The 12,319-nt window shown below is 43.2% G+C and overlaps 1 protein-coding gene and 1 non-coding gene across 7 annotated transcripts in view; one reads left to right on the top strand and one right to left on the bottom strand.

The window, feature by feature from the left end:
• The window catches only part of WDR20 (WD repeat domain 20), a 92,258-nt gene that overhangs the window by 33,192 nt on the left and 46,747 nt on the right, over nucleotides 1-12,319 (top strand). The gene's annotated exons all lie outside the window — the stretch shown is intronic.
• On the bottom strand, nucleotides 4,204-4,340 carry LOC114817471. Its single transcript, XR_003765329.1, has one exon. It is a non-coding gene; the product is annotated as a small nucleolar RNA SNORA7 (small nucleolar RNA).

Genomic DNA, 12,319 nt, shown 5'->3' on the forward strand with positions numbered 1-12,319 from the left:
TTTTACAGATGAGGTAACTGAGGCATCGAGAAATTAAGTGACTTGCCCTAAGTCACACAGCTGACAGGTGATGGAGCCGGGATTTGAACCCATGACCTCTGACTCCTAAACCTGTGCTCTTTCCACTGAGCCATGCTGCTTCTCTCATTTATTTATGTAAATGTGTGACCTTACCTCATGACTGTAAGATTGTTATGGGCAGGAAAACATGTCTAATAGCTCTGTTATATTGTACTTTCCCAAGCACTTAGTATAGTGCTCTGCACGCAGTAAGTGCTCAAATGTGATTCATCTACAGGGGGATACAGGTGTTACATTACAGACAGGAGAAATAATAGATTATAAGGGTATATTCCTAAATGCTGTGGAGCTGGGATGAGGATCAAAGTACTAAAGGAGTACATAACCAAGTGCATAGTCGACAGTGGGGGTCGGGGAGTGGTGAGGGAAATAAGGCCTTAGGAAGGCTTCTTGGAGGAGATGTGATTTTAGGAGGGTTTGAAGGTGGGAGAGTTGTGGCCTGACAGATACGAAGGGGAAGAAAGTTCCAGCCCTGAAAGAGGACATTGACAAGGGGTCATTGGTGAGACAGAAGAAATCGAGGTATAGAGTAGATTGGCATTACAGGAGTGGAGTATGCAGGTTGGGAGCTGGGAATAGGTCTACTCAATGTGTTCTATTTATACTCTCCCAAGCACTTAGTACAGTGCCCTGCACACAAAATGCGCTTAATATGTACGATCGATTGGGTTGTAGTAACAAATCACTGAGGTAAGGTAGAAGGGAGAGAGAGCTGATTGAGTGCCTTAAGGGAAGGAGCACAGAACTGCAAGTCAGGAGACCTGGATCCTATCTTGACCACCACTTTTCTGCTGCGTGAACTTGGGCAAGTCACTTAATTTCTCTATGCCTGTTTTCTCATCTTTGAAATGACTATAAAATACCCATTCTCCCTCCTTTTTAGACTATGCCATTTATTTATTTTAAATAGCATTTAAGTACTTACTACATGGCAGGCAGTATACTAATCTCTGGGGCAGATGCAAGATAATCGGGATGGACATAGTCCTTTTCCCACATGGGGCTCATAGTCTAACCCCCCCGTTTTACAGATGAGGTAACTGAGGCCCAGAGAAGTGAAAGAACTTGCCCAAGGTCACACGGATAAGTGGCGCAGTCTGGATTGGAACCGTCTGACTCCCAAGCCTGTACTCCTACTCACTAGTTTGTGCTGCTTCTCTGATCTGATTGCATTGTATTTACCCAAGCACTTAACTAGTATTAAAATATCCACATGCTTCTCTGTAGAGGCCTTTAATTTGAGGGTTGCCTTTTGAAGGTGAAAGGCAGCATATGCCCCAGTAGCTTCAGAATGAGCAAATGCCTTTATTCATTGTTATTCATTCAATCGTGTTTATTTAGTGCTTACTGTGTGCAGACGACTGTAAGCACTCCGAGGGGTACCATACAACAATAAACAGACACGTTCTCCGCCCCCAATGAGGGTGGGAAGGCTTTCAAATCTCTCATCGTCATCCAAATTTAATTCTTTAATCTTTGTAAGTCCAGTGCGGGCAGGAATCGTCTCTCTCTAATGCTGAAGTGTACTTTCCAAGTGCTTAGTACAGTTCTCTGCACACAGGAAGCAATAAATACGATTGAGTGAATGAATTTGCTCTTGCCTATTCGTTAGTAGGATAACTTTGGTTTTCAGTAGAGAAACCGGGCAAGGTTGAGCCACCGAAGGTCCGGCCCTGCCTCGGCTCCTTACGAGCCGCCTGAGGTGTCTTTGCTCACAAAAAGCCCCCCCCCCCCTTTTAATTGCTGTTGCTGTTGCCAAAATTTTACTACTACGTTGCTTGAAGCTGGGCTTTCATCTGTCCCTGGACTTTCTCTACCCCCACCCGCCCGCATCTCCCTTCCCGGCTTCCTTCTGAACCATAGCGGGGAGTAGAGTTCAACACCGGCAGCAGCTTGTCAGCAGAGTTGTAGCAACAGAGCTATTCCACTATTGTACTGTAAAAGTTTGGAGAAAATAGAGCTAGTCGGTCATCTACTTATCTCTCTCATCATTCCAGTGAAATATAACAAATGCAACAACCAGATTCTTAATTCGATTTATATGAATCGACAGAGTTGTTAATTATATCACTAACATCAATCATCTTAAATATGAACAAGTTTTAACTAACATGTAGTAATATTCTTATCTGCCATTACGGTGATCCAGTTTTCAAGAGGATCATTCATTGTCTTGGTGACTTAACCTACTAAGGAAATTTAAAGAAATGACTACAGAATTATGAAGGGGATATCATTGGAAAATACATCAGATTTTTAGCAGAAGCTATTTTCAGATGATTTCAGATATTTAATCGGTTAATCAGTAGTATTTATTGAGCTTTGTACTGAGCATTCGGGGGAGCACAATGGAGTCAATATACTTAATACCAATCCTCAAGAAATGTACAGTCTAATGGGGGACACAAATACTAAAATGAATTACAACTAAGGGGTTGCAGCAGAGCTAAAAGGTGTTAGGAGTGGGGAGAGTGAAGACCCAAATGCTTAGTTGATGCTGAAATGTTGAAGTGACAGTGTGGTGGGGAGATGTATTACTAGGAAACTGTGTTGAACTTAAAGCAAATTATTTTCCTTCAAAGATAAACTTGTAGAATGCCAGCAGAACACTCTGGGACACATTGTGTATATTCATGTCTGTCTTGCCCCTGTAGGCTATATGCTCCTTATGGGCAGGGAACATGTCTGTTAACTCTTTTGAATTGTACTCTCCCAAATGCTGAATACAGTGCTCTGCCCATAGTAAGCACTCGAAAAATACCATTTATTGATTGCCCCAATCTTTGATTTTTAAATTTCTGTTGAAATTAAAGTAACAGTTGATTATAGACAAGAAGTAGGGTAGGTTAGGAGAATCATGGGCAGCCACCGTTCATTCAGTTGTATTTATTAAGCGCTTACTATGTGCAAAGCACTGTACTAAGCACTTAAGAGAGTACATTATAAAGATAGACACATTCCCTGCCCTCAACAAGCTTTCAGTTTAGAGGCAGTTGATGTGCTGGTAAACCATGGAATAAAGTAAACAAGGATCTGCCCATTCTTAGCTAGAGTAGGAGACCTTGTTCTCATTCCCCTTCCTTGTAAGCAGCAGAAATCACTGGTCTCTGCTATAGTTTTTTGCACCTTTGATGGGTAGAGGCAGAACTTCACTTTAATTCCAGCCCATATGTTTCGCCTTCCCTCTTGTGTTTATTCCCCTGACTCTTCTCTCCTCTCTAGCCCTCTTCCCCATCAGTTCCAAAGAGGCAGTTCTTTGACTTTTTTTTAATAATAATAATGTTGGTATTTAAGCGCTTACTATGTGCAGAGCACTGTTCTAGGCACTGGGGTAGACACAGGGGAATCAGGTTGTCCCATGTGGGGCTCACAGTCTTAATCCCCATTTTACAGATGAGGTAACTGAGGCACAGAGAAGTTAAGTTACTTGCCCACAGTCACACAGCTGAGAAGTGGCAGAGCTGGGATTCGAACTCATGACCTCGAACTCCAAAGCCCGTGCTCTTTCCACTGAGCCACGCTGCTTCTCTAATTTTATTTGCAAGGTTTCGTTAGATAGTGGCCCAGTTGTAATATACTGTAATTTGTTGTGCTCTGCAACTTTTCACTTCTAGAACTGTTTTCAGGATGAATTTATGACCATGGATGAATATATATCTATATATGGTATTTGTTAAGCACTTACTATGTGTCAGGCAGTGTACTCAGCAATTGGGAAGGTACAAGATCATCAGATTGGACACAGTTCATGACCCTCTAGACTCTAAATTCGTCTCTAGACAGTAAGCTCACCATGGGCAGGGAATGTGTCTGTTTATTGCAACCAGTAAGCACTCAGTAAATATGAGTGAATGAATAAATCACATGAGGGACTCATAGTCTTAATCCCCATTTTGTTGTTGTTGTCTTACACTGTCGAGTCGTATCCGACCCACAGCGACACAGACGTATCTCTCCCAGAAGGCCCCACCTCCATCTGCAATCATTCTGTTAGTGGATCCTTAGAATTTTCTTGGTAAAAATCCAGAAGCGGTTTGCCATTGCCTCCTTCTGTCCAGTCAACCTGAGTCTCTGCCCTCGACTCTCTTCCATGCCACTGCTGCCCAGCACAGGTGAGTTTTGACTTGTAGCAGAATGCCTTCCACATACTAGCCACTGGCCAAGCTAGAAATGGAATGGATATGCCTCTGCTTGACTCTCCCTCCCATAGTCAAGACTGGTAAAGTACTGGAAACTCTCCAGGTGTAACCATGAAGGTGAATCCCCATTTTACAGATGAGATAACTGAGGCCCAGAGAAATGAAGTGACTTCCCCAAGGTCACACATGGCAGAACTGGGTTTAGACCCGGAGTCCTCTGATTCCCAGGCTTGCGCTCTTTCCACCAGACCATGCTGCTTTTCATGTAAGCATAATTATGAAGTCGTTTAATAACGAATACCTTCATGAACATATTCCTATGTTAGGTGCTCAGTAGGGAACAGACTTAGGAGTTTTCTGACTGGAATGATTATTACACATTTATTCAGTCATATGTGAGTGCCTACTATGTGCAGAGCACTAGCCTTTGCAATCTTTGGTTATGATATAAATTTTGGGCCTCTTCTCCGAAGGTAGGTGCCCCATGAATCAGTCAATAGAATTGAGCCTCTACGACATGCAGAACACTGTTCAAGGGTCTTTGAATCTAGAAATGGGAGACAGAACCTGAAGGAGTTTACAGTCAGGAGGTAGAAGAAAGGAATATGGATATTAGTTAATGTTTAGGTAGCAGGGTGTGTGCAGTATAAGTACACAAGTACTTCAAGAAATTGCCTCATTTGCTGCCATGTTTAGCAGCTCTGTATGTGCAGCCACATATAGCGGCTGTGTATGAGACATCATGTTTACAAGGCAGCCTTTTTTTTAAGATCATAAATATCTTCAATAAACTATAAAAGTTATGACGAATGGCACTTAAGATGTTTCGAAGTTCACACCTTGTGTCACCCTTACATCACAATACTAAGCTCCTGTAGGCCTCCACCTCTGGAGGCACAGGCGGAAAAGCACACCCAGGAACAGTCAGGGAACAGGGCAACAATTTTAAAAACTGCATGGGAGGAGAAGTTTAAAGATGAGGGGTAGGTAGGATGTATGGAATGGGAGAGGACAGACGAGCTAGGAGGGTGCTTACCTTTTTTTAAAATGGTATTTAAGTACTTACTATATGTTAGGTGCTGGGGTAGATACAAGTTACCCTATGATCCAGTCTAAGTGGAAGGGAGAACAGGTATTTCTTCCCAATCTTACAGATGAGGCAGCAGAGGCACAGGGAAGTTGTGATTTGCCCAGAGTCACCCAGCAGACATTTGGCAGAGCTGGAATTAGAACCCAGGTCCTCTGACTCCCAGGCCTGGGCTCCTGCAAGAGGACCATGAAGTTTTTCATGGGCTTTTCAAAACCTACCATGAGGTTTTGCTTCTCAGCAAAATTGCTTAGGAAGGTAGATTAGTCAATTGGTACAGCACTGTACTAAGCACTTGGGAGAGTACAGTATAACAGAGTTGGTAGACATGTTCCCTGTCTACAATGAGCTTATAGTCTAGAGGGGGAGACAGATATTAATAATAAATTACAGATATGTACATAAGTGAAGCGGGCCTGAGGGAGGGGTGAATATAGGGTGCAAACCCAATTTCAAGGGCAATGTAGAAGGGAGTGGGAGAAGCAGAAATGAGGGTCTCGTCTGGCAAAGCCACTGGAAGATGTGCCTTCAATAAGGTTTTGAAGATGGGGTGAGTAATAGTCTGTTAAATATGAAGAGGGAAGGCGTTTGAGGCCAGAGGCAGGACATGGGCAAGAGGTCGGTGGCGAGATAGATGAGATCGAGCTACAGTGAGTAGTTTGGCATTAGAGGAGTGAAGTATCCAGGCTGGATTGTAGTAGGAGAGTAGTGAGTAAGGAGTTTTTATTTGTTTTGGAGGTGGAGGGGCAATACTGAAGGTTCTTGAGGAGTGGGAAAGCACAGACTGAATATTTTTGTAGAAAAATGACTAGGCAGCGGAGTGAAATATGGACTGGAGTGGGGAGAAACAGGAGGCAGGGAGATCATTGAAGAGGCTGATATGGAAATCGAGGAGGGATAGGATCAGTACTTGGATTAATGTGGTAGCGGTTTGGTTGGAGAGGAAAGGGTGGGTTGTAGCGATGTTACGAAGGTTGAACCAACAGGATTTTGTTGACAGATTGAGTATGTGGGATGAATGAGAAAGATGAGTTGAGGATAACACCAAGGTTACAGACTTGTGAGGCAGGGAGGATGGTGGTGCTGTTTACAGTGACAGAAAAGTCAGGGGGAGGACAGGGTTTGGGTGGGAAGATAAGGAATTCTGTTTTGGCTTTGTTTGGGGTGTCAGTTGGACATCCCAGTAGAGATGTCTCTTCAGGAGGAAATGTCAGACTGCAGAGAAGGAGAGATGAGGGCTGAAAATGTAGATTTTGGAATCATCTGCATCGAGGTGGTAGTTGAAGCCATGGGAGCGAATGAGTTCTCCAAGAGAGTGGGTGTAGATGGAGAACAGGACCCAGAACTGAACCATGAGGGACTGCCACACTAAGCGGGTGGAAGACAGAGGAGAAGCCCACAAAAGAGAATGAGTGGCCGTAGAGATAGGAAGAGAATGAGGAGAGGACAGTGTCAGTGAAGCTGATGTTGGATAATGTTTCCAGGGGAAGGGGGTGGTCCATGGTATCAAAGGCAGCTGAGAGGTTGAGGAGGATTTAGATGGAGGAGAGGCCATTGAATTTGTCAAAAAGGAGATCACTGGTGACTTTGAGTGGGTGGTTTCTGTGGGGTGGAAGGGCCAGAAGCCAGATTGGAGAGGGTCAAGGAGAGAATTGGAGGAGAGGAACCTGAGAGAGCGGGTGTAAATTCACTCAGGGAGTTTGGAGGGGAGTGGTCGAGGGTGGAGGGACGATGACTGGAGGGAGCCGTTGGCCAAGGAAGGGTTTTTTTTAGGATCGTATTAGACTTTACTGAGGCTTTTTCTCCGGAGGTTGGAAGTGGGGCCGCACTGCTGTGTGACACCGAACTAAGCCTAAAATTACTGACCACCTAAGAGCTGTACTATTCAAGGCAGATATGGGATTAACACCCCCCCCCCCCCCCACCAGGATGCAGCTGAGAGTTGTGTGGGCCTCAGAAAACATGACTGAATTAGACTCCCAAACAACAACATTCATAGTTGGGATTTAGCTAGTAACACAAATGGGAAAAGGTCACAGTGGAAAATGCCAGAGTTTAGGGTTGCAAGGTAACATCTCATAGTGAAGCAGCATGGCTCAGTGGAAAGAGCCTGGGTTTGGGAATCAGAGGTCATGAGTTCTAATCCTGGCTCTGCCATTTGTCAGCTGTGTGACTTTGGGCAAGTCACTTTAACTTCTCTGTGCCTCAGTTACCTCATCTGTAAAATGGAAATTAAGTCTGTGAGCCCCACGTGGGACAACCTAATCAGCTTGTATCCCCCCAGCACTTAGAACAGTGCTTTGCATATACTAAGCGCTTGACAAATACCATCATTATTGTTATTATTATTACTGGAGAAGTTTGACTGGTCTAATGGAAACAGCATGGGCCTGGGAGTCAGAGGATCTGGATTCTAATCCTGACTCCACCACTTACCTGTCCTGTGACCTTGGGCAAATCACTTAACTTCTTCTTGCCTCAGTTCCCTCATCTGCACAATGGAAATTAAATTTCTGTGCTGCTCTTTCCTACTTAGACTGTGAGCCTCCTGTGGGACCTAATTATCTTGTATCTACCCCAGCAGTTAGTATGTGCTATATAAGCACATAGTAAAGGCTTAAATACCACAAGTATTAATATTGTTATTGTCATTATTGTTGTTTTTGTGACTGTTAGGCCCAAGATGAGAGGATCTAATGAAGATGTGTGCCATATACTCACATCTCACTCACATCATACTCAGAGAAAAGGCTGGAAAACAGGAGTTAATTTTAAATAATTCCTAAATTAACATAATGAAAATCCCATTCTAGCTTCCTTTTTACTCCAGGTATTAACAGGTTGAGAGAAATAAATTGGGTGCTTGAAGATCTCTTCTATCCAGGCCTCACAGAGAGCAGACAGGCAGGAGGGACATCCACATCCATCAGGAAGCTCCCAATTTTGTGTCTTTCCTTCTCTCTGCCCTCAGAACGTGGCTTCAGTCCCGTGTGGAAGGAGCTTTGCTACTATTAACAGAGGAGCCAGCTTCCTCCCAGAATGTTCCATGCAATTCTGATGGAGGAGATGAACTCTCTACCACCTATTTGTGTATTCAGCTTTTCAAACTCTTGCTATCAATGTCATACTTATATTGAGCACTTTCTGTGTGCAGAGCACTGTACTAAGTGCTTGGGAGAGTACACCATAACGATATAACAAACACATTTCCCACCCACAAGGAGTTTACAGTCTAGAGAAGGGCGGACAGACATTAGTATAAATAAATTATGGATATGCACGTAAGTGCTGGGGGGTGGGGGGGGCAGATGAATGAAGTAAATCAGAGCGCTGCATCTTTGTTTTTCCTTCTTCCACTCTTTGTAAATAATCTGTGCTCTCCCAACTCTCAGTAAGCCTAGAGTTGGCCTACAGTAAACATAATACTGGTATTGATGTGTGGATAGAAACTGTGCCATGCTGGGACCTGTATCATGCAGTTTACAAGGCATTCACAATCTCTGTCGGGGAGCACAGACATTTAGAAAAGAGAAATAAGTTATAGGCAAGATATAGGAATGAGAAAACAAGAATCATAAAGCAAGGGGGGATAGGGAGATAAGAAACCTGGAAGGGGTACTCCTGATGATTTTTCTGCTGCAGCTTTCCCCAAATCCAAACACTTCCTAGGGCTCTGGGATCACAAGTCCCCACGGATCTGACTTTTGGTTCCCTCTGGGCCAGGGTTTCTCTGGTAAGATTTATGGCATTCCTTCAAACTTGGGAAAATTCTGGGAAGAGGAAGGTTTGAATCCTAGAGAAGCAGCGTGGCTCAGTGGAAAGAGCATGGGCTTGGGAGTCAGAGGTCATGGGTTTGAATCCCGGCTCTGCCACTTATCAGCTGTGTGACGGTGGGCAAGTCACTTAACTTCTCTGTGCCTGTTACCTCATCTGTAAAATGGGGGTGAAGACTGTGAGCCTCACGTGGGACAACCTGATTACCCTGTATCTAACCCAGCACTTAGAACAGTGCTCTGCACATAGTAAGCGCTTAACAAATACCAACATTATTATTATTATTAATAATATGGCTCATCTCCAAGAGGCCTTCCCAGACTAAGCCCCACTTTTCCTCATCTCCCACTCCCTTCTCCGTCACCCTGACTTGCTCCCTTTGCTGTCCCTCCTCCCAGCTCCAAAGCAATTATGTACATATCTAATTTTATTTATCCCTTTGCTCCCCCTCCCCAGTCCCGAAGCACTTATGTACGTTTCTGTAACTGTATTTACTTGTATTGATGTCTGTCCCCCCCACTCTAGACTGTGAACTCGATGTCGGTAAGGAATGTCCCTGTTTATTGTGATGCTTTCCCAAGACCTTAGTACAGTGCTCTGCATACAGTGCTCAATAAATACAGTTGAATGAATGCCTTTTCATTTTGGCTTCTTCCAAGACTTTTCCCATCTGTTTCCTTCCTCTCAATTTCAGAGGCCCCACCAGAGTTGATGAAACCTGGATAAACTTAACTTCTGTTACAGCTATTAGTAAATGAGTTGATGTGAGATGCCGTCCCGATAAAGCCAGTCAATGTACATTATATTCTGTCTGTGTCCCTTGCTGTGACCTTGTTCAGCAGTGGTATTTTTGGTGAATTTTAAGGGTTGGCAAACCCCTAATCAACCCTCTACATACAGCCCATGATAAAAAGGCAGTCCTAAAGATGACTTGTTCTCATATTTACCAATAATATGTGTTCAGTATTACTAATGTAGGTTAAATCTTAATATGAAGTCACCTAAAGAACACTTTTTAGTACTCTCCTATCTGTAATTTATTCTAATGTCTGTCTCCCAATGTAGACTCTGAGGTCCTTGTGGGCAGGGATCGTGTCTGCCAACTCTGTTACGTTGTACTCTCCCAAGGCCGTAGTGCAGTGCTTGGCACTCAGTAAGCACTCAGTAAGTACCACCGATTGAGTACTTCTAATAGTCTGAAAAATCCCTGTTAAATCCAGCACTTGCTACAATGAATCCAGTCCGGGATAGCCAGTGAACACACATGATTGCCCACACAAGAATGATATATCAGCCAATGGTCTTGAGCACTTACTGTGTGTAAAGCACTGTACTGAGCACTTCGGAGAGTACATTACAGTAGAGTTGGTAGACACTTTGCCTGCCCACAAGCATATTCACTTGTGTCTTCAGGTGTTGAAAAATGAGGTTTAGTGGTTGCATTTCCCGTGCCCCCTTGTTTTCTGGGTTTTTTTTTCCTTGATTTGAAAGCACATGAAATTCGTGGACCAAAATGGCTTTGAAACCAAGAATAAAATGTCAAGTTCGTGAAACTTGATGGATGTAACATAAAGTAGAATAACGCCAGATATCCTACACTTAAGGCAGGCACTGTTCCATAGAGCACCATATGTTTCCATTCAAATGGATCTAAAGGGAATTTAATAGACCCAACTGGGTTTAAAAGTAAATAATCTTTATTCTGAAACAATTCCGAAGTGCTGTACCCAACATAATGGAGTTATTATAAATGTCAGAGAAGCAATTTTATTGTTGCTGAAGTAATGTATGAAGGACCGTTGGCTGATAATGAACTACAATTTACAAATGTGGGTCAGCACATTTCAAAGCATGAAGGGATTTTTATTATTATTCATGGGAGGATTTTATTCTGGACATTATTTAAGCTACTTACTGTCTTTGATAAGGAAGAAAACATCTTGCTCTTCCCTTTAGGATTTTCAGTTATTCCTTTTGGAATAGGGTTGCATATTTATCCATATTTAACAGAAGAATTTAATAAAAATAGGGCATTTGAATTTTGTAGCTTGTTAATGTGATGAGATCTGCTGTGAGAATGGGGGTGCAAATCTAATTTGGCTAATGTTTATTCATAGACTTTTTTTAATGAAGACATCAGCATTTCCTGATAACTAAACCAGAAGCAGCAGCAGTAATCATTAACAGTAGATTACAATTCACATTATTGTGAAATGGATAGCCAAGTGAGGCAGAAGAAATTGTATTTTGGAGGATAGTAAGTTTAATTTTCTTTGGTTGATTAGTGAGGAAGAAAGTAGGTTTTGTCTAACACCTAAAAGTTCTATGAAAGATGGTTTAAAAAAATAGACACATAACCAACAGGTTTCAGAGCTTCTGTGGATTTTATTAAACAGAATTTTCGCCTGGGACCCAAAAGGGTACAACATGGCTTTTCAGAATGCAAAGGGGATATGTAGCCTCATTCCATTTTCTCAGGCTGTGGTGTTTTCTTCTTATGGTATTTTTAAGCGCTTACTATGTGCCAGGCAGTCAGATTGGACACAATCCATGTCCCACATGCAGCTCACAGTCTTAATCTCCATTTGACAAATGAGGTAACAGGCACCGGGAAGTGTAGCGACTCGCCGAAGGTCACTAAGCAGACAAGTGGTGGAGCAGGGATTAAAACCCAGGTCCTTCTTCTGACTCCCAGGCCCGTGCTCCTTCAAAGAGGCCACATTGCTTCTCGTGGTTTAAAATTTTGTTAGGCTGCAGTCAAGCACTCATGGGGAGCTCCTTTCAGGCCACACCCAACAAGCCCTAGCCCTGCCAGCCTTCCATGGACAATAACTGTGGCCCAAGGAAAAACTCTTAGTGACCTAGAAAGGCCAGAAAGCTCATTCAGGAGAATTCAACTTGGTTTAACTGGGGAACACCCCCCCCCTCCGCCCCCATCCATGAATAATTCTCCAGAGCAGTTGGCCCCTGCTAAGCCATATGTCTGTTTAACAGTTTTCCCTGTCATCTTTTCCACTTTCCGAAGCTTATTTAAGGGAGAGCAGATGGTTCCAAGGGCTTTACTGTGGGGCATACTTCGGAGAGTAAAATTTGAAGTCAGCAACTTTCATCCTTCAAAGCCATTGTGCAGGACACTAGAATTGTTGAGTCTACCGTATACCTCATTGGCTTTATTCATTCATTCAGTCGTATTTATTGAGTGCTTATTGTGTGCAGAGCACTGTACTAAGTGCTTGGA

The sequence above is a fragment of the Ornithorhynchus anatinus genome, chromosome 1 (assembly GCF_004115215.2).
Source record: "Ornithorhynchus anatinus isolate Pmale09 chromosome 1, mOrnAna1.pri.v4, whole genome shotgun sequence".
Lineage (NCBI taxonomy): Eukaryota > Metazoa > Chordata > Mammalia > Monotremata > Ornithorhynchidae > Ornithorhynchus > Ornithorhynchus anatinus.